Raw genomic sequence first — 23,983 nt, forward strand, 5'->3', positions numbered from 1 at the left:
TGAATGTGTCGTTCTTGCCTGGGGTTGGTAGAAGATGTGCAGTTTACACAACTGGGTAGCGTTACTACGTATGGAGAGTGCAAGATATTCGCAGGAGTCAGGTTGGTCAGCGTGAAGTTCAGTTAGGAGAAGGTCTGAGCGGTAAATGCCAGCAATGCCTCCCCCTTTTTTATAATTGCTTGTCAAGACTTACGATGCTATAATTTGAAGGGATCAATAAATCTAGGTAAGGTGACAATGATTCATTGAGCCATGATTCGGTAAGGATTGCTACGTCAGATTTTTGTCTCAGGATGAGAGCGGCACTGGCGGAGGCATGCTTTGCTGCTTATCGGCAGTTAATTAGGAGGCCGGAGAAAGGAGAATCAGTGCATGTCTTGTGAATTAGGGAGACTAAGGGTACTTGCACTAAGTTGTTGCTGTTTACTCCTTTGTTACAGAGAACTGATGGTCTACTAGAGTTGATTCCAACTGTGTGAATTGAGCATTCATCTTTCTTGTCTGGAGGACTGGGGGCGTCAGGAGAGGACTTATAGGATAAGAGGAGGGTTTGAATTTCGTCCTCCTAGAAGTAGTTGGGATGCTAGCGAGGGCAAAGGTGTCTAAAGGCTAGTGGCAAGGGTTGAATGAAGGGCTTTGTGAGTGGAGGAAGAACGGAGTTCTGAGATAGCTGATATTCGAGATAGATTGTTCCGTGAGGTTAAGGATGCTTCTCAGTTCAAGAACGGAGTTATGGATGCTCTGAGCTATGTTGGTTGCTCTGAGGTTCAGAGTCTCAAGGTCCATAAGTGAAGGTTGATCTTGCGGGAAGGCGATCAGTGGGTCAGGACTTGTTCTCCTGGCATGGTTGGGTAGCCTGGTAGTGGAGCTCGACCACCACGAGTCTAGGTTTCTGAGAGGAGGGGTGTGCGAAGGGCTAGGCATGCTCAGCAGGGTGGACATACAGCTATTTTGGTGGGTGTCTGCTGCACTGTGAGTGACTGGTGTGTTAGTCAATATGAGTGATGGAGAGGAGCGAGGGTTGGAAGAGGACGGCGGCGGCGTTGTCTTCTTGAGAGATGATGGAGGTTGGGGGAGTGGTGGGAGGCACACTAGTAGATATAGGGGAGATGCTGCCCGGAGTGTCATCTTGAGTGGGGAACACCATGGGTAGAGTCAGGTCAGTCTGAACGTTAGGAGAGGGGGTGCAAGTGGGAGTGGCTGCAGCTTTGGTGGACATTAAAGGGAAGCCCTTAGCCTTGTCCTTAGAGCTGCATTGACCAGAGCTAAGAGAAGAGTCAGAACGTAACAGTAGGTGCTGGGGGAGCATAGAGGGATAGGAGTCAAGTACATGTGTTTTAAGTAAGGTAAAAAAGTCAGTAAATTTGTTGAGATCTGTGTTTGGTGCTTGGATCAGAATGGTGCCCTTTCTGTATAGGGTAATGGTAAGGTCAGCTCGTAGATTATAGGAGGGTACGACCGTGAGTTTGGCTCCATATGGAATGTTCCTGGATTCATGTACGTAGGTTAGATATGGCTGCGCACCATAGTGCTGTTTTTCTTGAGAAGAAATTAAGGTAATTGATAATTGTGTCCTTGACTGCATTAAACTACAGGTTAGAGATCAGACTCTCAGGGTGTCTTCTCTGGAGGGTATGTTTGAAGTTTTTAGCAGCGGTCCTGGAGAGGTTAGGAGGGTATATGATGGTGTACAAGTTGCCCCCTGTTGCATTCAGGCAAGAGCCTGATATACTGGTGAGAGAAGGGGATCGGTGAGGCCAGGAGGACACACTTTAATAAGGCTGCCAGAGTGGTTCAAGCGTTAATTTGGAGAGATTCCTATTTTGGTGCACAGTCAGGGATGGCTGCTGAGTTGCTGGGCGTCAGGAAGAGGGTGAACCTACATTAGATTCTGAACCCAGGTAGCATGTGCAGTACTCATTCATGGTGCTGATTGATCATGAGAAGTAGAAGAGTTCAGTCAGTGAACGGCCCTTTGTAATCCCGTAGGTAAACAGCAAGGTTGACCTTGTGAGGCTGAGGCTAGCTAAAGCAGTCCACAGGTCAACACCAGAAGAGGGTGGGAAGCAGCCCAAGAGCTCATTGGCCCAAATGTTTACGGCCGGGCAGCTGGCAATCCAGTCAGTTCAGAAACTCCAGCTAGCAGGGAGATTGCGGTGAGTAGGACGGTGCGATCTGGCAAATTAGTTAAATACAGTATATACATTAAGAAGTGTTCAGAGAGTAAATCATTAGGGCAAGCAGATGGTAGGCATCCCTCCCGGTCTCTCAAGAAAGGTTCTTGCAATGCTCCAAATGCCTCTATGCTCCTGCGGTTATATCCATCAGAGGCAGGCAGGAGCCAAAAAGTAATCAGTAGCTGGCAGAGGCAGGAAGGAGCATTAGAATTGGATGCTGGGATTGGGCTACCTCAGCAACTTGCACCCTCACCAAGCACTGGTTATGACCTCACATATGACATAATTCATGACATTATTCATGGCATATTTTATGACATCACTGACGAAATCTGAAGTGACAACATCAATGACTTCATGATGACATCACTAACATCACTATCAGGGGTTTGATATAGGTAAAGAGTGTCCATAGGAGGGCATTAGCTATGTAGCAGGGCTTGAGTATCTGGAGGAACTTGGGGCCCAATTCACAAAAAGTGATCTGAGAAAAAATCCTAACTTTACGACCTTTGGTATTCACAGAAGGCATTTAGGAGTACTAAAGTTAGGAGTTTGTCTCAGTTAATCTTAAATTAAACTTAAGACAAACTTAAGTTTCACTGAGAGAAAAATCCCAACTTAAGTTTGTCTTAAGTTTAACTTAAGACCAAAACTTAAGTTTAACTGAGAAAAAATCCTAACTTTAGTACTCCTAAACGCCATCTGTGAATACCGAAAGTCATAAAGTTAGGATTTTGTCTCAGATTACTTTTGTGAATCGAGCCCTTGGTTTTCCCTGAACCGTTGTATAAAGATTGAACACCATGTGCAGGTTAGGTTACCCTTTCACCTGTGGTTCATAGTCAAGTCAACGTGAATTCAGATACCCATGAGGTGTATGGTATAAGGCACTATTGTAAATGACCCGTAGTCAAAAACTGATCCCCTTTCGGTACACTTAATACAACAGAGCAAAAACACTCATTCAAATTATCGCCAGAACATAACACCACCACCATCAAAAGGCCAAATGTGTACAAAGTATAAAAATATTTTATTATAAAATTATCGAACAATAATCAATAACAGTGACATCCACCGAAACGCGTCGACGCAAACTGTGTAAAGGCACACTGTAGATTGTGGTGACATTTGTGATTTGTTCTTGCTAAAGCCCAATGCACAACAATTATATGTGTTGAACAAATGATCTGGATCTAATGTATGTACCTTTTTGATGAATAGAAAGTATCTTTCTTGTAGACTCAGACTCTCCCTATGATCAACTGTGTAGATTGAATTATGTGTATATTTTTATCTCTTTTTAACATTGTATAATGATATTTTGCTCTTGATTATTGTTCGATAAGTTTTAAATAAAATATTTTTATACTTTGTACACATTTGGCCTGTTGATGGTGGTGGTATGTTCTGGTGATAATTTGGATGTGATGCGTGTTTTTGCTCTGTTGTTTTAAGTGTACCCAAAGGGGATCTGTTTTAGACTATGGTCTATTTGGTGCCCTACTCCTTTGGTGGTTAAGGGGCCCCTCTCATTTGTTTTGTGTACTATTGAAAATATGTCAAGCTTGCTTTACCAATGGGGGTTGTATGTATGATAGTAGTAAAGACGTTTGAATCTATTCTTAGCTAATTTGCATTTACTTTCATAGCTTTAATGGTATACCCATTTACAGAGCAATATGTATAAAATATGTTTGGATGATGTCATCAGTGATGTCATCCATGATGTCCTTTGAGATGTCAACTGTGATGTCATAAATGATGTTATAGAACATGTCAAGAGTGATGTCATATGTGAGGTCATTAGCTGTGCATGGCAGGGGCACAAGTTATAGTCAGCACTTTTCAGATGCACTCAGTGGTTGCCTGGTTGGCGTCTCTCTTGACATAATACCAGGTCGGTGGTGAGGATGTGTTGCGCACTTTTCACGGAACCAGATAAGCAAGTATCATAGGATCTTGGCTCTGAAGGATGGCAGGCTGTTGCCTTCAGTTAAGTCACAAAATAATAGTCTGAAGGAATGAAGCCCTTCTCCCACCCAAGAGCACTATAAGGCACCTTACACACGTGCCTCACAATAATAAACTGTCCAGACCTGAACCAGGTAAACCATTGGGTTACTTCACCCTTCAACTATCCCTGGTGGCTATCCCTAAACATTGCAGCAAGCTGGGCATGAGAAGATGATGGCAGTGTCATACGCACTAGCAATTGTAGTTCTGTATGTACTGACCTGTTACCTTTGCTGAGAGCTGCTGTGGCAAGATTCTGTTGCAAAGCGCTAAAGATGCCCCCTTGGGGGTGCTTGACTGACAACACAACTTACTGTACAGTTTAAGATGCACTGATGTACACTTCAGTTCCGTGACACAGGATAACATGCTGACGTCCACTGTAGACTAGTGACATAGTACAACCACGTCCACTGCAGACTCAAGATCCTCGACTTGCCTTTATTAGTCCAATGATGACCGAAGCTACTCCAAAGATGGAACTGAGGCCTCACAAATTCCTGATTGCCTAGCAACCAGGTGCAGGTGGGGAGTGCCTTTAAAGTCCTGGTCTGATTAAGATGGCTGCTTAGTTGGTGACTCATTTCCAAGTTGTAATCACCAGCACATACCATGACTGGCGACACATTTCCTAATTGTGTTATCATCAGGCCCAGTCTGGGTAACTCATTTGCTGATGAGATAATCATCAGGCCCAGACTATAGCTATACACAAGCGATATGGGTTTAGAGCTCACACACAATCAGATGCACACTTGGAAAGCACACAGATATGCCACACAAATGCATATGAGTTATAAATGTGGGTTTATGCAGGGCACATCCTCCAAGATCACACAGCACCTGTCCAGGGATGCCCATTATGAAAAATGTTATATATGGTGATGTATGTCCCCATGACAGTGCTGCTAACTATAACTGGTGTACTTCTGTGTTTTTCAAAACATTAATGTTGTCATATACAAATTCACCTAACAATAACATTACTTTAACCTTTGATTTTCCATTGAATTTCTCTGTTTAAAACAAAACTGATTCTTTTATCACCACTAACTATAAGATTACTTAAAATTTTTGTTTTGTCAGTGAATCTCAAGTTTTTTTTACATGCGGTAATACTTAATTACCATACAGAGATGCAGCCCCCGGCCACTCACAGCTCAAGGGTCAGGCCTTCAGCCAACATCCCCATACAGTCAACCCCACGCTGGACTCCATCCCCCTGGGCCATTTCTTACTTTTAGTAAAGGGGAGAGGAGCCACGCAACCTCCCTCCCGAGGCTATTATCAGCCTTGGGGACTACATTCCCAAGGGCCACTCTTTTATCCCCATTCCCAGGGCCCAGTATGCATGTTCGGGGAAGGGGGCCAAATTACGGCCCCAGGGACACATTACCCTGGGACCAGTAATATTTGTAGGAGGAGGGGAGCACACATCCCTCCTACCTGGGCAATCTCGGCCCCAGGGATCCCATCCCCCTCAACAAAGGGTGGGAGCTCTGGTGCTCTTCCCAGGATCCCGGCCGTGGGTAGGTCCCACGTAGGAGTACACCGAGCAGGTGATTATTCACTCCCACCACTGTTGTGGATGGCCTTGGATGTCCTAGTTGAAGCCCCTATTTACCCCCCCAGAGGTTCGCTAGAAGGACGAACCACTTGGCTTTTCAAGCTGCCCCCTTTTTTTTGGTTTAACTTTATTCCATTTAATAGGAACGGTACTGTTTTGGATAACCCTATGACCGTCTCCTACATGTAAGAGTAGATAAGGTTACTTCTTCCCTGGTCCTGAAGAAACACTGCACATCCACTAGGAGTTAAAGACGTAAAACATGTCAACCTTTTAACCACCAACACTCATCACCACACACAATGAGCTAGAGCAGGTCGAATTCCCCCTGCTAGCCAAGACTCTTGTAGTCTTGGTTTTTAATTATAGCATAATTGTCCAGCTAAAAACGGTGCCCTGGAGCACTCAAAGCTATTTTTAACACACGTTCTGCATCCACTCTACTCACCACCCTTTGACCCTCCACCTCCACACATTTAGCCTCCTGGCTTCCGGCAAAGAGCACCCCTGCAGGGCCCGTTGGGCATTGCAGCGCCGGATCAATGAGGAGCTGCCCTATGATGAAGCATGACATCTCTAGAGGTATGTGAGGGCCTTTGCTGCTTATTGGAGATCTCCCCTCTTAAGCCCTTCTCCTACCTGGTTACCTGTCCCTTCCTTCCTTTTCCCCCCTTTCTTCCCCTCGTTAGAAACTGCATACCACTATTGGTCTACATTCTACTGGTCATGTATGCTGTACCTGTTTCTTAAAAGCCCTCGTTCCTCCATTTTGTTTATGCTCTGGTGCTCATCCAGGGTACCAACAAGAACACTGTAATTGGAGGCCACTGTGGAGCCCCAAGGCCTTGGCAACTGCAGTCTGCTCCTTTCATCCTGCGGGAGCCAGAATTGCTCCCTCGCATAGGTAGCAACTAATAATGGTGCTACCTGAAGGCAGGAGCAATATTTAGATGTTTCTCTGCCCGCATCACTGATCTAAAGTCTGCTCCCAGCTAGCAGGAACAAGTTTGATTTTTGAAGTTCTCACCCGCTGGGAAAGGATTTGGTGTTTGCTCCCGCATGGCGGGAGATTTGAAAATGCTCCCACTAAGCTAGAGCAAATACAGGTTTCCCTGCCCATGCTGCGGTGGGAAGTGTAAACTGCTATGTCTTGGGGGGGCACAATAGGACTTAGCTGATGAGTCAGCCCCCCTCACCATAGAAGCTCTATTTGGCCCCACGGGTGGGCTTCATGGGGCCTCTGATAGCTTGGAGAGAGGGGCCACTCATCCCCTCTCCCTATAAATAATAAGATTTGACCTAGGGTGGGCTCCCCAAGGGCTAAACCAGCTCAAGGAGAGGGCTATGCATTCCCCTTTCCAAGAATATTATTTTTGGCCCTGGGCGTGGGCTCCCTGGACCACTGGAGGCTCGGGTAGGGGGGCTATGCAGCCCCCTCTCCTACATTAAACACAGCCCTGGGGTAGCCTCACCGGGGCTTTTAATAGCAAATATGTGGGATTGCAACATGTTTTGCTGTTTTTTTCTTGTTTGGACTCAGGGTCCCTCTCTGTGTCCCCCTTGGGGCATAGGGGGTCAGGTTATCCGCACCCTGTCTCTATATATCTTTCTTCTTTTAGAACTTGAAGACAGGGGCCTAAGTCCACAAGTCCTGTAACGGCTTCCAACAACATTTTTCTCATGTGGCTGGCAGAGAATCAGACTATACCTGTGGGAGTGAGATGGCCCAATTGAAATAACGTTTTCTGGGACATTCAGAATGCTTTATTTTTAACTTGGTGCTCCGCAAGATTCTCAGAGACTGTCGCAAGCACAACCATCCAAATATCTATATTTTGTTGACCCTATATATCTCAAAAACTACTAAACTACTTAACTGATTTACACCAAATCTCAAAAAGCACAATGCTGACCAAGATCTAGCTTCCTGTCGCATTTGGTGTAATTCAGTTCAGCAGAGAAGTCTATTTAAAGTGCATGGGAATTTTTTGTTTTGGGAACCCCCATTTTTTTGGGCCCCCACTTGATGGATCACTCCAACACTTTCCAATGCTTTCCAGGAGCTGAGTTGGATAGACTTTGTTTCTAGAAAATTTTGTGAAGATTGGTCCAACAGGAATAAAGGTCCATCAATGGAAAAGCAAACCTAACTAGGTAATGTATATGGTTTGCATCATTGGAGATAGCTCGTTCCCAGTCCTCAAGCTCATGTATATTACACATTACTGGGACGTGAGCAGAATTTTTAGATGTTACAGTAGGAAATACAAGGGCTTTGAGATTGTTAGTAATCTGTGTTGGGCATGGAAACTTAGATTAAATAAGCTAAGCATATCTTAATTGGTGCTTGGGTCCAAGGAGATAGTAATCACTTATTCGGAAGTAGTGTCATTTTTATATTTTATTAAGTTTTTAATTGTTTTCCAAATGTTTTTATACCATAATATCTTATGATGAATTGTAATATGGTTGTATTTTTGTAAGTTGTTATTTAATGTGAATATTGTTTATTTGCTTTGTACACCTTGCCCTTATGGTTTTCATAAACTGAAATAAAGTTGATTTATATGCTTGTGTGTATATATATATATATATATATATATATATATATATATATATATATATATATATATATATATAAATATATGTATATCTTTCCTCAAATGTCCTGTTTACAGTGGGAACGCGTTTCAAACCGTAGTTCCTGATTACGGCAGTGTATTACACATGTTCAATACACTGCCGTGATCAGGAACTATGGTTCGAAACGCGTAGGAGAAGGACACGATTTAAATAAATAACATCTCATCACCAAGAGGAGTGCCGCACTATTATTTTTTGAAAAAAATTAAATAAATTATATCTATATATATATATAAAATTCACTGAAAAAACCATAGGTTTCACACATGTTATAGTTAGCGGAAATTTTACTGATAAAAAACCAATGAAATTCCCCCGTTATAGTTAGTGCAGGCAACTATAACTCACGCGACCGCAATCCTCTGCTGATGCTAATACTGTATTTAGACACTTATTTGCCCATGTCTTCTTCCATACATTTTTAGCTATACATATATTACAAATATTTTTTTTTCATAAAGACACATATGTCATCAGCAGAAGATTGCGGTCGCGTGAGTTATAGTTGCCTGCACTAACTATAACGGGGGAATTTCATTGGTTTTTTATCAGTAAAATTTCCGCTAACTATAACATGTGTGAAACCTATGGTTTTTTCAGTGAATTTGCAAGGTTTTTTAAATGCTAATTCCTAACTATAACGTGTGTGAAACCTATGGTTTTTTCAGTGAATTTGTACGGTTTTTTAAATGCTAAGTTACTTTACGCCATTCGTGGCGTGCACGCCCACTTAACGCAGTTCGTTCCGTGCGCGCACGGTGCACTTCGCGCACCGTGCGCGCACAGTGAGCACGCGGTGCGCTTCGCGCACCGCGCGCCCACTTTACGCAGTTAGTGCCGTACACGCAAGGTGGGCACACGGTGCGCGTAGCGCACCGTGCGCACATGGAGGACATATTATGCGCTTCCTTGTGATAGGTAATCTGTTAAATTTAATTTGTAAGTGATGACAATAATACGCCATGCACAGAGAGTGTTTTTTTTTTTTAATTAACATTTTTAGCGTAAGCGCACCGTACGCGTACGGTAAGCGTAATCGGCGAAATTTTCAAAAAATAAAAATTTACCGTTTTTGGCCTTAGGGGATCTTTGAGGACTCAACTAACATGGCTATGTGCATGGGCGCTGTCTAAACAGCCCCTTTATATGTTTTTTGCCTTTGTTTACAGCCCCCCCTCAGAGTGCGAGAGTGAAAATGGCGGCCGCCGCTTCCTGGCTTCGACCGATTCAAATGTTTACTTAGATGTAACAGCCAATCAGAATCGCGCTCGCGCACGCCACCGTACGCGTACGGTAAGCTTACGGTAAGCGTACCGTAAGCTGGCTCAGATATATATATTGATTTAAAAGCTATTTTCTCAGAATCTACTGAACAGATTTACACCAAACCTACAAAAGGCACTTCCTTGACCTAGGGACTACCTCTCTGCCAAATTTCTAGTAATTCTGTTCAGCCGTTCGGGCTGTAGCCCTGTCTAAAGGTCCTATGGAAAAATGCATGGGAAAAACGCGTTTTGGGACCCCCCTTTTATCTCAGCCCCCGCTTGACGAATCCCCCCGAGACTTTCAGGGTAGGAGCGGAGCGTAGCGCCCCACCTATTTTGAGAAATTCGCGAGGATTCGTCAACCGGCGCCAAAGTTATTCAAAATAGAATGTTGCGGATTTCCTATGGAAAAGGGGTCCTAACTATAACTACCTACTGGCGACCGCCAGTAGGTAATATATATATATATATATATATTTTATCACAAAGGTGCCCAAAAGCTTCGGAAATGCACACGATAGCAGACGAACTTGTCAAGGTTCATTTAATTGCAATGCACCAGCGCTTTAACATTCTGAAATAATTATTTTCTCCTTACGCGTTTCAGCCTTCATCGCCCATGTTCACAGGATTGACAAGCAGCAAAACAAACAGCCTTGATTCTCCGTGCATTTAAATACTGTCCTGCCTCTTAATTGGACTGCTCGGGTGAGTTCGAGTAAATTGCATTGTGGAACATGGTGTTCCCAGGCTTCAATCACACCCACCAGTGGGTTTTGTTTGCTGTTCAAAATTTTGTGATAAAATATTTGAACGGCAGTCCTGTCGTGGAAGTGGCACCGCCTAGAAAATAAGGACCGCTGAGGCTGGAACTTTCCTAAACTCACTTGCGGGATAACAGACAGCACGATTTTCACCAGCAGCAATGTTCTGAGGCCCACTAAAGGCAATACAGACAAAACCCACTGGTGGGTGTGATTGAAGCCTGGGAACACCATGTTCCACAATGCAATTTACTCGAACTCACCCGAGCAGTCCAATTAAGAGGCAGGACAGTATTTAAATGCACGGAGAATCAAGGCTGTTTGTTTTGCTGCTTGTCAATCCTGTGAACAAGGGCGATGAAGCCTGAAACGCGTAAGGAGAAAATAATTATTTCAGAATGTTAAAGCGCTGGTGCATTGCAATTAAATGAACCTTGACAAGTTCGTCTGCTATCGTGTGCATTTCCGAAGCTTTTGGGCACCTTTGTGATAAAATATTTGAACGGCAGTCCTGTCGTGGAAGTGGCACCGCCTAGAAAATAAGGACCGCTGAGGCTGGAACTTTCCTAAACTCACTTGCGGGATAACAGACAGCACGATTTTCACCAGCAGCAATGTTCTGAGGCCCACTAAAGGCAATACAGACAAAATTTCGAACAGCAAACAAAACCCACTGGTGGGTGTGATTGAAGCCTGGGAACACCATGTTCCACAATGCAATTTACTCGAACTCACCCGAGCAGTCCAATTAAGAGGCAGGACAGTATTTAAATGCACGGAGAATCAAGGCTGTTTGTTTTGCTGCTTGTCAATCCTGTGAACAAGGGCGATGAAGCCTGAAACGCGTAAGGAGAAAATAATTATTTCAGAATGTTAAAGCGCTGGTGCATTGCAATTAAATGAACCTTGACAAGTTCGTCTGCTATCGTGTGCATTTCCGAAGCTTTTGGGCACCTTTGTGATAAAATATATATATATATATAAAATAAAAACAAAAGTTAAACCTCAGTTAAAGAGTTAAAGTTAGGAAAACTTTTATTTTCCCTACACTAACCAAACAAACTACACAAACTTTAAAAATCCTACAACTTATTATGAGTAGCACACCTCATTACAGACACATTTCAGCTTGCTATCGAGACAACACTAACTATACTTCATCACTCTATCATACACTGTGTTGTGACCAATGATGCCATTTGAGAGGTTAAATGTGTAGTTATGAATGCTATGATTTCACATGCTGTAAATGATGTAGTATGCAAGGATTGAACCAGTTCATTGAAAAGGCATGAGTTATAGTTAATATAGTGAGGGGAGTGAGGTGACAAAACTGTGTTCAGAGGTGCAGGACTTATAATAATTTGAAGGTTCTGCATAAATTATAAATTTAAGTAATAAGTATAATTTTATAATTTTCAATGTTTGTTTATTATAAGTTAGGTTTGTATAGAAAGAATAAACAAAGTATTTCTAACTATAGATTGTCTGTAACCTTCGTTTTTTAATGGTATGTTATTTTTTTTTCTTTTTTGCTAAAAATGTGTTTTAGATCGTAATGTGGAGTGTCATTTATGGGAGTGTTTTAAAGTGGAGTGTTGTACAGTACCATGAAGGAGAGTGTTGTAGATCTAGCGTCGTAGAGTGGAGTATTTATGAGTGGAGTTGAATAGAGTGACGTAGCATACAGTGGAGGAAGGTGTTATACTGTGGAATGGCGTGGTGTGTCATATAGTGGAGTAGAGTATCGCAGAGCGGACTGGCATGTTGTACAGTGTAGTGGCATGTCGAAGTGGCATATTGAACAGTTGTGTTGTACATTTGAATGTCACCGACTGGAGGGTTGTAAATGGAGTGTGGTGCAATGGAGTGCCTTCGAGTAGAGTGTCGTAGACTGGCACAGAATGTAGGAGAGTGTTGTAGAGTGTAGTAGCATAAAGTGAAGTTCAATGGAGTAGAGGGTACTACACTTCAGTGTTGTCAAGTGCAGTGTCATACAGTAGAGTGGCAGAGATTCTCAAATAGTGGAATGTCATTATTAGTGAGAACACAGTGCATGGTAGAATGGCAAGTTATAGTTAGTGTTATCTGATTAGTGACCTAAAAAGCATCTGTAAGTGGGTTCACTACTTATAATAATTTGAAGGGGGTGGATAAATTGTAAATAATGCTATAAATGTATCTTTTACATTTTTAAGGTTTGGGTAGTTTAAGTTTGGTGTGTGTAGGAACAAACGTTTTCCTAACTATAATTAAGCTTAAACCTTTGGTTTTACATTGAATTCCAATATTATTTTTTTTAGTTCAAATATTTTTATTGGTTGTTTTCAAGACAAAAAAAAAGAAAAAACAGACATAGAAAACAAAAAATTACATTGAAATGTGGCAGTAGAGTGATGACATTAATTCCATACATTCTGTAGCAAAATGTGACAAAACCCATAAACTTTAAAGTGCAAAAGGACAAAATTAGAATGATCAAAATGCAGAAAATAATACAACATAACATCAATGCTTTAATGCACCTCTTTTTAAGGGAAATGTTTGGGTAGGACAGATATCACATGGATGCGGCAGGAGGAGGGACCTTAACAACATTTTGATTCTTGAGGTTAATAAATATATCTTTCACATTTTTAAGGTTTGGGTAGTTTAAGTTTGGTGTGTGTAGGGAAAACCATTTTTCCTAACTATAATTAAGCTTAAACCTTTGGTTTTTCATTGGATTCCAATATTTTTTAATGTTTAATAAAAATGTGTTTCAAATCATAGGGTCCAGTGTCGTCAACTAGAGTGTTGTAATGTGGAATGTTGTACAGTAGAGTGGAGGAGATTGTTGTAAAGTCTATTGTCATAGAGTGGAGTATTGTATAGTGGAATAGACTGGAGTAGAGGAGAGGGAGTTGTATACCGCACAGTGTAGTAAAGTGTTATATAGTGTAGTGGCATGGACTCTCATATTGTGGAGCCAAGTATTGTAGACTGGAGTGGTGAGTTGTACAGTGGACTGGTATGTTGTGCAGTAGATCAGGGTGTGGTAAACTGTCATAGAGTGGACCAGAGAGGTTTAAAGTGGAGTAGGGTGAAGTAGAATGCCATAGAGTGGCGTATCGTTGAGTAGAGTGCTAGAGAGTACAGTGGAAGAGAGTGTTGTAGAATGGAATGCTGTGTCATATAGTAGCATAGCGTATTCGTAGAGAGGAGTGGAATGGCGTATCATCTAGTGTCATAGAGTGTAGTACAGTGGTGTAGAGTAGATGGGAAAAGAATGGAGTAGAGTGTCATGGAGTGAGATAGAGTGTAGTACAGTGTTGTAGAGTGAAGCTGCAATCAGAGGTGCGGATTGTCAGACAGTAGAACAGTGTAGAGCGGAGTATGGTACAGTGGCATAGAGTGGGAAAAAGTAGAGTAGGATGGAGTATAGTGGAGTAGAGTACATTGGAAAGGGCTAGGGTAGAGTCGAGTAAAGTGTCATTCAGTAGAGCGGCTTGCCGTAGACTATTGTGGCATCAAGTGAGGTAGAGTGGAGTGGCGTAGCATACAGATGAGTAAAGTATCATACATTTGAGTACTGTGTTGTACAGTAGAGTGGTGTGTTGTACAGCATTGGAAATAATTGTAGACTACTGCAGAGTAGAGTGGCTTACAGTCTTGTTGAGATTTATAGAGTTGAGCGGTGTATAGTTCAGTGCAGTGTTGTACAGTGTGGTACAGTGGATTGTCATACAGTGTTATAGAGTACAATGGCATAGACTGGAATTGACTGGAGCTGCATAGAGTACAGCAGTATGTCAAACAATAGAGCTGTGTAGAATGGATCATTGTACAGTAGCGCAGAGTGAGATATAAAGTCTCTTACAGTGGAGTAGAGTCGAGTGGAAAGGCATAATGCAGTGTGGAGTATAGCATAACAGAGTGTATTGGCAAGTCGTAGAGTAGAGTGGCATTGAGTGGAGTGGGGTAGCGCAATTGAGTGTTGTACACGGGAGTTCATTGGCAGAGAGTGCAGCACAGAATTGGACAGTGGAGTGTATGGGGACAGAGTGGAGTACAGTGTCATAGAATATCATAATGTGTAGTAGAATTTTATAGAATGGAGGTTAATAGAGTGGAGGACAGTTTTGTACAGTGGGGTGGCATAGACTGGAGTGGCATACACTGTAGTGGCGTAGCGTGGAATACAGTAACGTGGAGCAGCAGACAGTGGAATAGTGTACAGTGGAATACCGTACAGTGAAGTGTAGAAGAGTGGAATAGCTTAGAGTGGAGTGGTGTACAGTGGAGTAGCATTGACTGGAGGAGGGTAAAGTGGATTACCGTAAAGTGAGATGGCTTGCATTGAAGTGGTGTAGCGAAGAGTTGTGCAACTGCTATAAACTGGAGTGGCATCTCATATAGTAGAGTGTAGGTCTGCTTCATATAGTGTTGAAAACTGGTATAGAGAGAATTAAAATTGTTGTGCAATAGAGTGTACATGCATAGAGTTGAGTACAAACTTGGACAGTAGAGTAGCATACAGTGGAGTAGTGAAGGATGGATAGGAGTACTTTTGTGTAGGTCCTTCAAATCTATGTAGGATCTGCACGTTTAGACAACATAAACTAAGGGATTGGTGTCCAGACTGATTCCTGACACCCCCAAAGGATATGTTAGTCTGTAGACCAGCTAGCTCACAGTGCTACTATAAGCCCCCTAACCTTACCAAGGAGCAAATAGTTTCTAGCAACTATCGAACATGACAACCCTGACCCCTCAGGGATCATGGAAACAGTTCAGTACTTTTTGCTCAGTCACTTGTGCTCACTCGGTCTCAGAGAGATATACAGAATAAACTGTGGAGACGTTTTCAATAAGCATTTATTGAACCAGCGTCATTCTAGTATAAAACAGAAGTGCTGAAACAACCATTAGACAGAAACAGATATATAAGGTTATAAGCACCAGCAGGGTAAATAAAAGGCAGAATTCTACCATGGTGCTGAAACAGTAAATATATGCAAGCATATAGATACATGGCAGTAATCATGAGTACTCTTTTATGAAACAGAGAGGGACCCTTGGTCACCCAAAGGACTGGGGTTCAAACAGAAACTATACAAAAGTGTCCTCTGGGAATACTTTAAAAACTTTAACAACACTTCACCAAGCACAAAATCATACCTCAAACACCCATCATCCAGCCCAAGGGATCACTGTTCAGACCAATTCTCACAACGTATTGGCACATAAACCTACAGCTTGTACATCTGTAATCACAGTTTATACAAAATTAAGAAACATTTCATACAAAATACAAAACAAGAAAGAAAATAATATAATAATTTCAACAAGAGTGCCACAATAACAATATAAAATAATGTTAAAAACACAACACAAGAGTTAAAACAGACATTGATCTTTATCTTAAAGCACCACAACCATCACTACAAATTGTACAAATGAACCCTGATGCACTGCAGTCCAGCAACATCTAGGGTAGCATAAAGTTAGTGGATTTATGGCAAGCAAGCGTTGACGCGTTTCAAAGGTCTATTATGGTTAAACCCTCTTTTACAAGACTACGGTTTGATGTACTCTCATTGCATCAAGGCATCTATAACGAAAACACATACATTTTAATTAGTAAATGGTTATAAAAAAGATCTTATACATAGAACTTATGCTAAATTAGCAAAAACCAAAGGAAATGATGGACGGAGTGTTGAACATTGCAAGCACTCACCCCCAGTCAACTGATCTGGGTTTAATCCATCACCGTTCTTTAGCCCACTCTGCCACCCCAGTTCAGACATGGCCATATGCAAATCAGTCTGACCCTGTGCCTCATGGGAACAGTCCAGCCCGAACTGCCAAGCCATGTCTTCCCTGGACCAGAAACAAGCTTCCTAGGAACGGTTTCTGGCATTTCAGCCGTCTTCAGCCAGGCTTGCTTGAATCCAGTGGCAAAGTGAGCAAGGGACTCACGTCTGAGCATACCCTGCCAACTTATGGCGAACAAAGCAAAAACCAAAGGAAATGATGGACGGAGTGTTGAACATTGCAAGCACTCACCCCCAGTCAACTGATCTGGATTTAATCCATCACCGTTCTTTAGCCCACTCTGCCACCCCAGTTCAGACATGGCCATATGCAAATCAGTCTGACCCTGTGCCTCATGGGAACAGTCCAGCCCGAACTGCCAAGCCATGTCTTCAACACTCCGTCCATCATTTCCTTTGGTTTTTGCTTATGCTAAATTAACCAACCATTTCTAAAAAATTTAAAAAAAGAGAGAAGAGAAAGAAAAACTTCAGTTTATGATACCAACACAATAGCCAGCCGGATTCCAACAGTACCCGGCAATCGTATTAAACAATTCATTCAGGAATCATAATAATTATTATTACCACTCCCAATTTCATAAAACATTCACTCCACCAAATACGCACATACTTCAATGCCATTGAATACGTGGAAGATTACTTACTAATAAGCTACTTTCAAACGTGCAGAAACTGTTTGGACAATGTTGCGTTGATCCAAATCCCAATGGGGAAATACCAAAAATTGTTTTGCACCTAGTGTGGAACCACACACAAAAAAGAGAGATATTTTTTATATAATTTCATGGTCAGGGAGGTCTGTAATCCACCCGTATCTCAGGCTGTAGCCCTATAGGGATGCCCCCAATAGCGATGACTTACTTGTTAATGCACCCCTCTTTATGCTGAAGAATCTATTTTAGAAATGGCTGTATATGTCCAATTCCCAGTTGCACTATGTAATGAACTGATTGGCACCTAATTTGGAACACCTATGAAACTTTATCCACAGTCAGAAGAACCACCCCTTTTTGATAATTCTTAATCTAAAAAAAAGTTATTCTCCTATGATTCTATATAAATCTCACCCACCTTAGGTCAAAAGATTAAAATATGGCTTATTCCAAGCTTCGCTTCTTCAACGGAGTGGCGTGGACATAACTGGAATCTAAGTGGGTTAAAAATAAAAACATAGACTGAGTTGATAGTTTGGCCTTTCTCAAAGCACAAGTTCTATTACCACAGAAGGAATGGGTCACTCACTTTCTTATTGACCACGTCTCTTATAGCTCCTTTGTGTGCTACAGTAGGTTTTTATCATAACTAGAAAGATAAAAGAACCACACATGTAAATATGTCCTTATACTTTGATAATATCAAATATTGCCCTACTCGGGAAGTCTCCTGTCCTATTTATCAGGCTTATGGTCCTTATACTTAGATAATAATAAATATAATCTTATTGTAAAACTATTAACACTGTGTGAATACATTTCCTGGTATTCAAGCCCCAATACTCTTCCTTCCATATTAATTGTAACGGGAAGTGCTCACTGCTACCCCCCCAATATGTCAGTATGCAGACTTAGTATCAGGATATGCTTTCTGCTACTCTCCAATATTTGGATATGCAGACAAAGTATTTGCCTGTCTGCAAATCCAGTCAAGTACACATGGGGTATTTTTACATTCTATTAATTTCTAATTCCCTTTAAAGATTGTCTCCGGGTGTAGCCTCCCACCTCAGCACTCACCTCTAAAAGAAAATCTGGCGGCTCTCCATGGGTCCATCCTCGTCAATTGCCAGATCAGTACAAGTATCGTGGGAACCAGACCTTTTATAAAGACCTCGTCCTTTACCCCAATGTGCGCTTCTCACGTCATTACAAAGGCTCCTTACGTCGATCCACGGCCATATTACGTGACCGGCATCTAAACCTGAGTATGATGGAGATTACTGCAGCCATATTAAATATGAAAACCTTATTAAAAATTTTACTTTGAAACAATCATCAAAAGAAGCGCCTCACGCTATTGTTTTAAAAGTTACAGAAGTCATTTGGCAACCAACGCGACCTATAATATAAAAACCTAAATAGTGATGTTCTGAGCTATAGTATATAGGCCAACTAAACTACACAGAAATCCCCTTATATAAAACAAAAATTTGAGAGAAAGCATATCGCATCTATGTACCAATGGAAAGGCATATCTGGAAAGAAACCTCTCATATTGTCCAAATCTAAGCCTCTCACCATATTAAGGTACCTGATTGCTGTTAATTCTATTTCTGCAGCTAGACAAATGGGAGTGCATGTCAGGAAATTATTGATATCCAGTCTTCTCTGGAATTCAAGCCATTCTGTACCGTCCCTAATTTGCAGATGAACCACTGTTCTCTAAGCTTCCTCTTCTTATCCAGATCACCCCCTCTCCTATTTCCCAAGATTTTCTCCATTATAAACCACCTCAGATCACTTCAACTGTGGTTTAACCTGGAGAAATGCTTGGTAAGTGGTGCGTTCTCTTTCAGTGTTGTAAGGGCCGACTTACGCTCCAGCACCCTTGCTCTCAGTTCACGGCTTGTTTCCCCTACGTAGCCTAGCCCGCATGGGCAAATGAGAAGATAGTCCACATTTTTGCTTTTGCTATTATTAAGGCTGTTGTACTTAATCTTCTGGCCATTAAAGTAGAGGCTTTGTGCCTCCAGGCAGTGCTCACAAATAGAACACATGCCACATTTGTGATTGCCAATTGCCTTAGTGCCTTGCAGTGTACTTTGGAGGTCCATTTTTGGAACTCTATATGTATTCACCAAGGAATTTCTAATATTTCTATTTTTCCTGAAGGCAAAAAGTGGCTTTTCTAGATTCAACTCTTGTCCGTCATTTAAAATGTTTCAATTTCTATTTACAATATTCTTGATTTGATGACTTCACTCGGAGAATTGACTCACAAACACTATCTTATCTTTCTTGGGGTCCTGACCTTTAACTCTGTTCTGATCCAACATATAATCGCGACCATAGTACTTGGCTCGCTTATATGATTGATTGATCAATTTTTTAGAGTAACCATGATCCTTCAATTTCAGTTTAAGAACATCTGAATGTCTGTTGAAGTCACAAATAGAGGAGTACTTCCTGCGTAATCACAGGAATTGCCCAAAGGGAACATTATCCCTTTAGGCTTTGGGGTGAAAGCTTCCATAATGTAGTAATATATTTTTGTTGGTTGGCTTAGTAAAAAGCTCCACTGACAAATTCCAACCATTATCCTTGATACAGATGTCTAAAAAATTGACCCTTTCTTTACTGAATTGAGATGTAAATCTCAAATTAGGATCGCCCAGATTCAACCACATAATAAAATCCTCAAGGTAGTCCTGGCTACCTTCCAATATGAAGACTATGTCGTCAATGAAATGGCACCAATGACTCACGTTCTCAAAAAAAGGTGCCGCTTCCTTGAAGACATGCTTAGCCTCAATCCCACCCACATAGAGGCACGCCAGGCTGGGATCACAGGAGGCTCTCATGCTGGTACCCTTCACCTGTTGGAATAGGTCCTCCTCAAATAGAAAAAGGTTGTTTTTCAACACCATTGTGATACAGTACAAAATAAAATCCATGCTGCCACCATGGAGATCTACTCTTTCTAATAGTGACCTTACCAATTTAATGGTATCGTCCTGAGGTATATTTGTATAAAGGGCTTCAATATCCAGGGTGACCCAAAATTGTGTCACCCTGTTGAAGTCCTTACCCTCAAAGATCGAAATGGCATGTGCAGAATCCTTAAGATAGGATGTCTGCTGTTGCACCAATGGCTTGATAAAAAAAGTCAGCAAATTTACTGAGGGGTTTCAGAAGGGAACCCATACTGCTTACAATGGGCCTCAATGGGGGATTAGTAAGGTCTTTGTGGACCTTTGGTAGTCCATATATGGCTGGTATAATCAGAGTGCTATTATATAGGAAGTTATATTCCTCCTCGCAGATCCAGCCTTCATTTTTAGCTGTATTTAACAGCACTTCAAGCTCCTTTTTTAACTTCTCTATCCTACTGTGGGGGACCTTAATGTAATGTTCCGGGAACATCAATAGTTTTAGCATTCTTTCTCTGTAATCCTCAGCATCGAATACCACGACCCCCCCGCCCTTATTGGTGGGTTTGACCGTAATACCGGTATCATTCTGCAAAGATCTTAATGCTTCCCTATTGGATTTTGAGAGATTGTTATTAATGCTTTTTTTACTGCTAGAGCGGTAAAGAATTTTCTTAAGTTCTATCTCGACCACTCTCTCAAAAACCTCAATGTTCTTATCAACTAAATTCAATGAGGGTGTAAATGTAGAGTTAGGCTTCATGCCTGAAACATTCTCAGCAACAGGACATTCTCTATTCTCCAAAAACTTTTTGAGCCTAACTTTTTAAAACAGTGCCTTAAGGTATTTTTCAAATTCATACCTGTTCAGTATCGTGCTGGGGCAAAGCTAAATCCTTTCTCGAGGACTTCTTTTTCTATGGTGATTAGAGTTCTCAGAGAAAGATTAATAATTGGAAATCTGTTTATCTCCAATATCTCTGGTTGCATTTCTTCATGATGTGGACAATATGAGAGGTTTCTTTCCAGATATGCCTTTCCGTTGATATATAGATGCAATATGCTTTCTCTCATATTTTTTTTGATATAAGGGGATTTCTGTGTAGTATAGTTGGCCTATATACTATAGCTCAGAACATCGCTATTTACCTTTATATAGAATAGGTTGTGCTGGTTGCCAAATGACTTCTGTAACTTTTAAAACAATAGCGTGAGGCGCGTCTTTTGACGATTGTTTCAAAGTAACATTTTTAATAAAGTTTTCATATTCAATATGGCTGCAGTAATCTCAATCATACACGGGTTTAGATGCAGGTCAAGTAATATGGCCATGCATCGATGTAAGGAGCCTTTGTAATGACGTGAGAAGGGCATGTTGAGGTAAAAGACGAGGTCTTTATAAAATGTCCGGTTCTCGCGATACATTTACTGATCTGGCAATTGACGAGGACGGACACATGGAGCGCCGCCAGTTTTTCTTTTAGAGGTAAGTGCTGAGGTGGGAGGCTACACCCGGAGACCATCTTTAAAGGGAATTAGAAATTAATAGAATGTAAAAATACCCCGCGTGTACTTGACTGGATTTGCAGACAGGTAAATACTTTGTCTGCATATGGAAATATTGGAGAGTAGCAGCGAGCATATCCTGATACTTAGTCTGCATACTGACATTTTGGGGGGTAGCAGTGAGCACTTCCTGTTGATATTAATATGAAGGGAAGAGTATTGGGCCATGAATACCAGGAAATGTCTTCAAGCAGTGTTAATAGTTTTATGATAAGATTATATTTATTATTATCTGAGTATGAGGACCATAAACCCGATAGATAGGACATGAGACTTCCCGAGTAGGGCAATATTTGATATTATCAAAGTATAAGGACATATTTACATGTGTGGTTGTTTTGGTTTTTATCTTTCTAGTTATGATAAAAACCATACTGTAGCACACGAAGGAGCTATAAGAGATGTGGTCAATAAGAAAGTGAGTGGCCCATCCCTTCTGTGGTAATAGAACTTGTGCTTTGAGAAAGGCCGGACTATCAACTCAGTCTTTTTTTTAATTTTTAACCCACCTAGATTCCAATTACGGCCACGCCGCTCCTGTTGAAGAAGGGAAGCTTGGAATAAGCCATATTTTAATCTAGTGCTTTGAGAATCTTTTGACCTAAGGTGGGTGAGATTTACATAGAATCATAGGAGAATAACTTTTATTTAGATTAAGAATGATCAAATAGGGGTGGTTCTTCTGACCGTTGACAAACATTTTATATGTGGTCCAAATTAGGTGCCAATCAGTACATTGTATCCTGCAACTGGGATTTGGATATATACAGCCGTTCCTGAAATAGATTCTTCAGCATAAAGAGGGGTGCATTAACAAGTAAGTCATCGCTATTAGGGGCATCCATATAGGGCTACAGCTTGAGATAAGGGTGGATTACAGACCTCCCTGACCACTGAAATTATATATAAAAATTCTCTCTATTTTTGTGTGTGGTTCCACACTAGGTGCAAACCAATTTGTGGTATTTCCCCATTGGGATTTGGATCAACCCAACATTGTCCAAACAGTTTCTGCACGTTTGAAAGTACCTTATTAGTAAGTAAGCTTCCACTTATTCAGTGGCATTGCAGTATGTGTGTATTTGTTGGGGTGAATGTTTTATGAAATTGGGAGTGGTAATAATAATTATTATGATTGCTGAATTAATTGTTTAATACGATTGCGGGGTACTGTTGGGCTCAGGATGACTGTTATTATACAGTGGAGTGGCGTAGAGTGTAATGGATTATCATGGAATGCGTATAGCGGAGTAGCGTCCAGTGGATTGGTGTACAGTGGAGTGGCATTGACTGGTGTGGCATAGAGTGGTGGTGCGTACTGTGTAAGAGCATAGAGTGAAGTGGCATAGAGTGGAGTCTCATACAGTGGAGATGTGCAGATTGAAGTGGCATAGAGTGAATAGAGTATAGTTGAGTGGCGTAAAGTGGTTTTGCGCTGAGTGGAGTGGAGTACAGTGAAGTGATGTACACAGGAGTTGAATATACTGGAATACCATAGGGTGGAGTGATGAATATTGTAGTGGAGCACAGTTGAGTGGCTTATGGATCTATGTGAAATTTAGCAGAAATATAGAGTATGCTGTGCAGAGAAATGTAAACAGAGAATTGCGCTTCCATGTGTTTCACCAGATTCACCAAGCAATGCAGTGCCACTCATGGTGACCTTGCTTTGCTTTGTTAAACTTACTTAAGTTTTAGGTTTCCTTTGCGACAAAATGCGTGATACAAAGGTCCCGCAATACAATAATGCAGCTAGGCCTTGGTTATATTTTGGGGATACAGTATTTTGTGGTAACTTTGCAGCATACCATGGTACATGGAGATGATAAACCAGTATATAATTGAGTAATAGCTGTTTTTAAAGGCAACATATTGTTTTTACTATACTTTGGTTCTGTGTTAGAGCCTTAGATCTAGATAAGAAGTAGGTTTTATTGTAGTTCCCTACCTATTACTACTTTAATAAAGTGGTAATAAGTAGAGAAATGTATTTATACATTTTTACATATTTTTAAATACGTTTACAGAGTACAGTGCTAGTACCTTGTAAATACCATATTTTTTAGGAAGTTTCCTTAGGTATTTCCGCAGTACTCAGTGCTCCTTTTTTATTGAATTAAATATGTTCCAAATTTCAGGCACACAGTACTACACTACATTTGTGAAACAAAGTATATTACAGTGTCTTTTCAATTAGTTAAAAATTTTCTTTGATTTTTATGTTTTTTTAAGTGCCATGGTACTTTCTAGTTAGAACCTCGGTACCCTATATCATTAGAAAAAATATATATAGAAACAAATCATTATTTTTCCCTACTTATTACAACTTTTCCAAAGTTGTAATAGATACAGAAAAAATATAAAACCTAATACTAACCTATTTCTAAGGCCCTAAGCATGAACACCATCAAAGTGGTCCTAAAACAATGTAGCTGCTTTAAGCTTTTGTAAAGGGAATCATTACCCAATCAGATAATGACTTGTTATCACCATGTACCACGGTAGCTTTACAAAATTTCGCAAAATTCCGCAAAAGTACCACTGTCACAGATACCACTAATTTTAAATGTCTTA

The 23,983-nt window shown here is 41.1% G+C and overlaps 1 protein-coding gene across 3 annotated transcripts in view; it reads right to left on the reverse strand.

The window, feature by feature from the left end:
• Nucleotides 1–23,983, reverse strand: part of LOC146785614 (arylacetamide deacetylase-like) — a 441,998-nt gene that overhangs the window by 365,404 nt on the left and 52,611 nt on the right. The window contains exons 4-5 of one of the 3 annotated variants that reach the window (XR_014970704.1): nt 15,596–15,681; nt 11,171–11,271 (exon numbers count right to left, since the gene is read on the reverse strand). The exons of the other annotated variants lie outside the window; for them this stretch is intronic. The gene's annotated coding sequence lies outside the window, so the exon portion shown is untranslated. The remainder of the gene's footprint in view (nt 1–11,170; nt 11,272–15,595; nt 15,682–23,983) is intronic. 3 annotated transcript variants of the gene reach the window in all.

The sequence above is a fragment of the Triturus cristatus genome, chromosome 11, assembly GCF_964204655.1.
Source record: "Triturus cristatus chromosome 11, aTriCri1.1, whole genome shotgun sequence".
In the NCBI taxonomy this organism is placed as follows: Eukaryota; Metazoa; Chordata; class Amphibia; order Caudata; family Salamandridae; genus Triturus; species Triturus cristatus.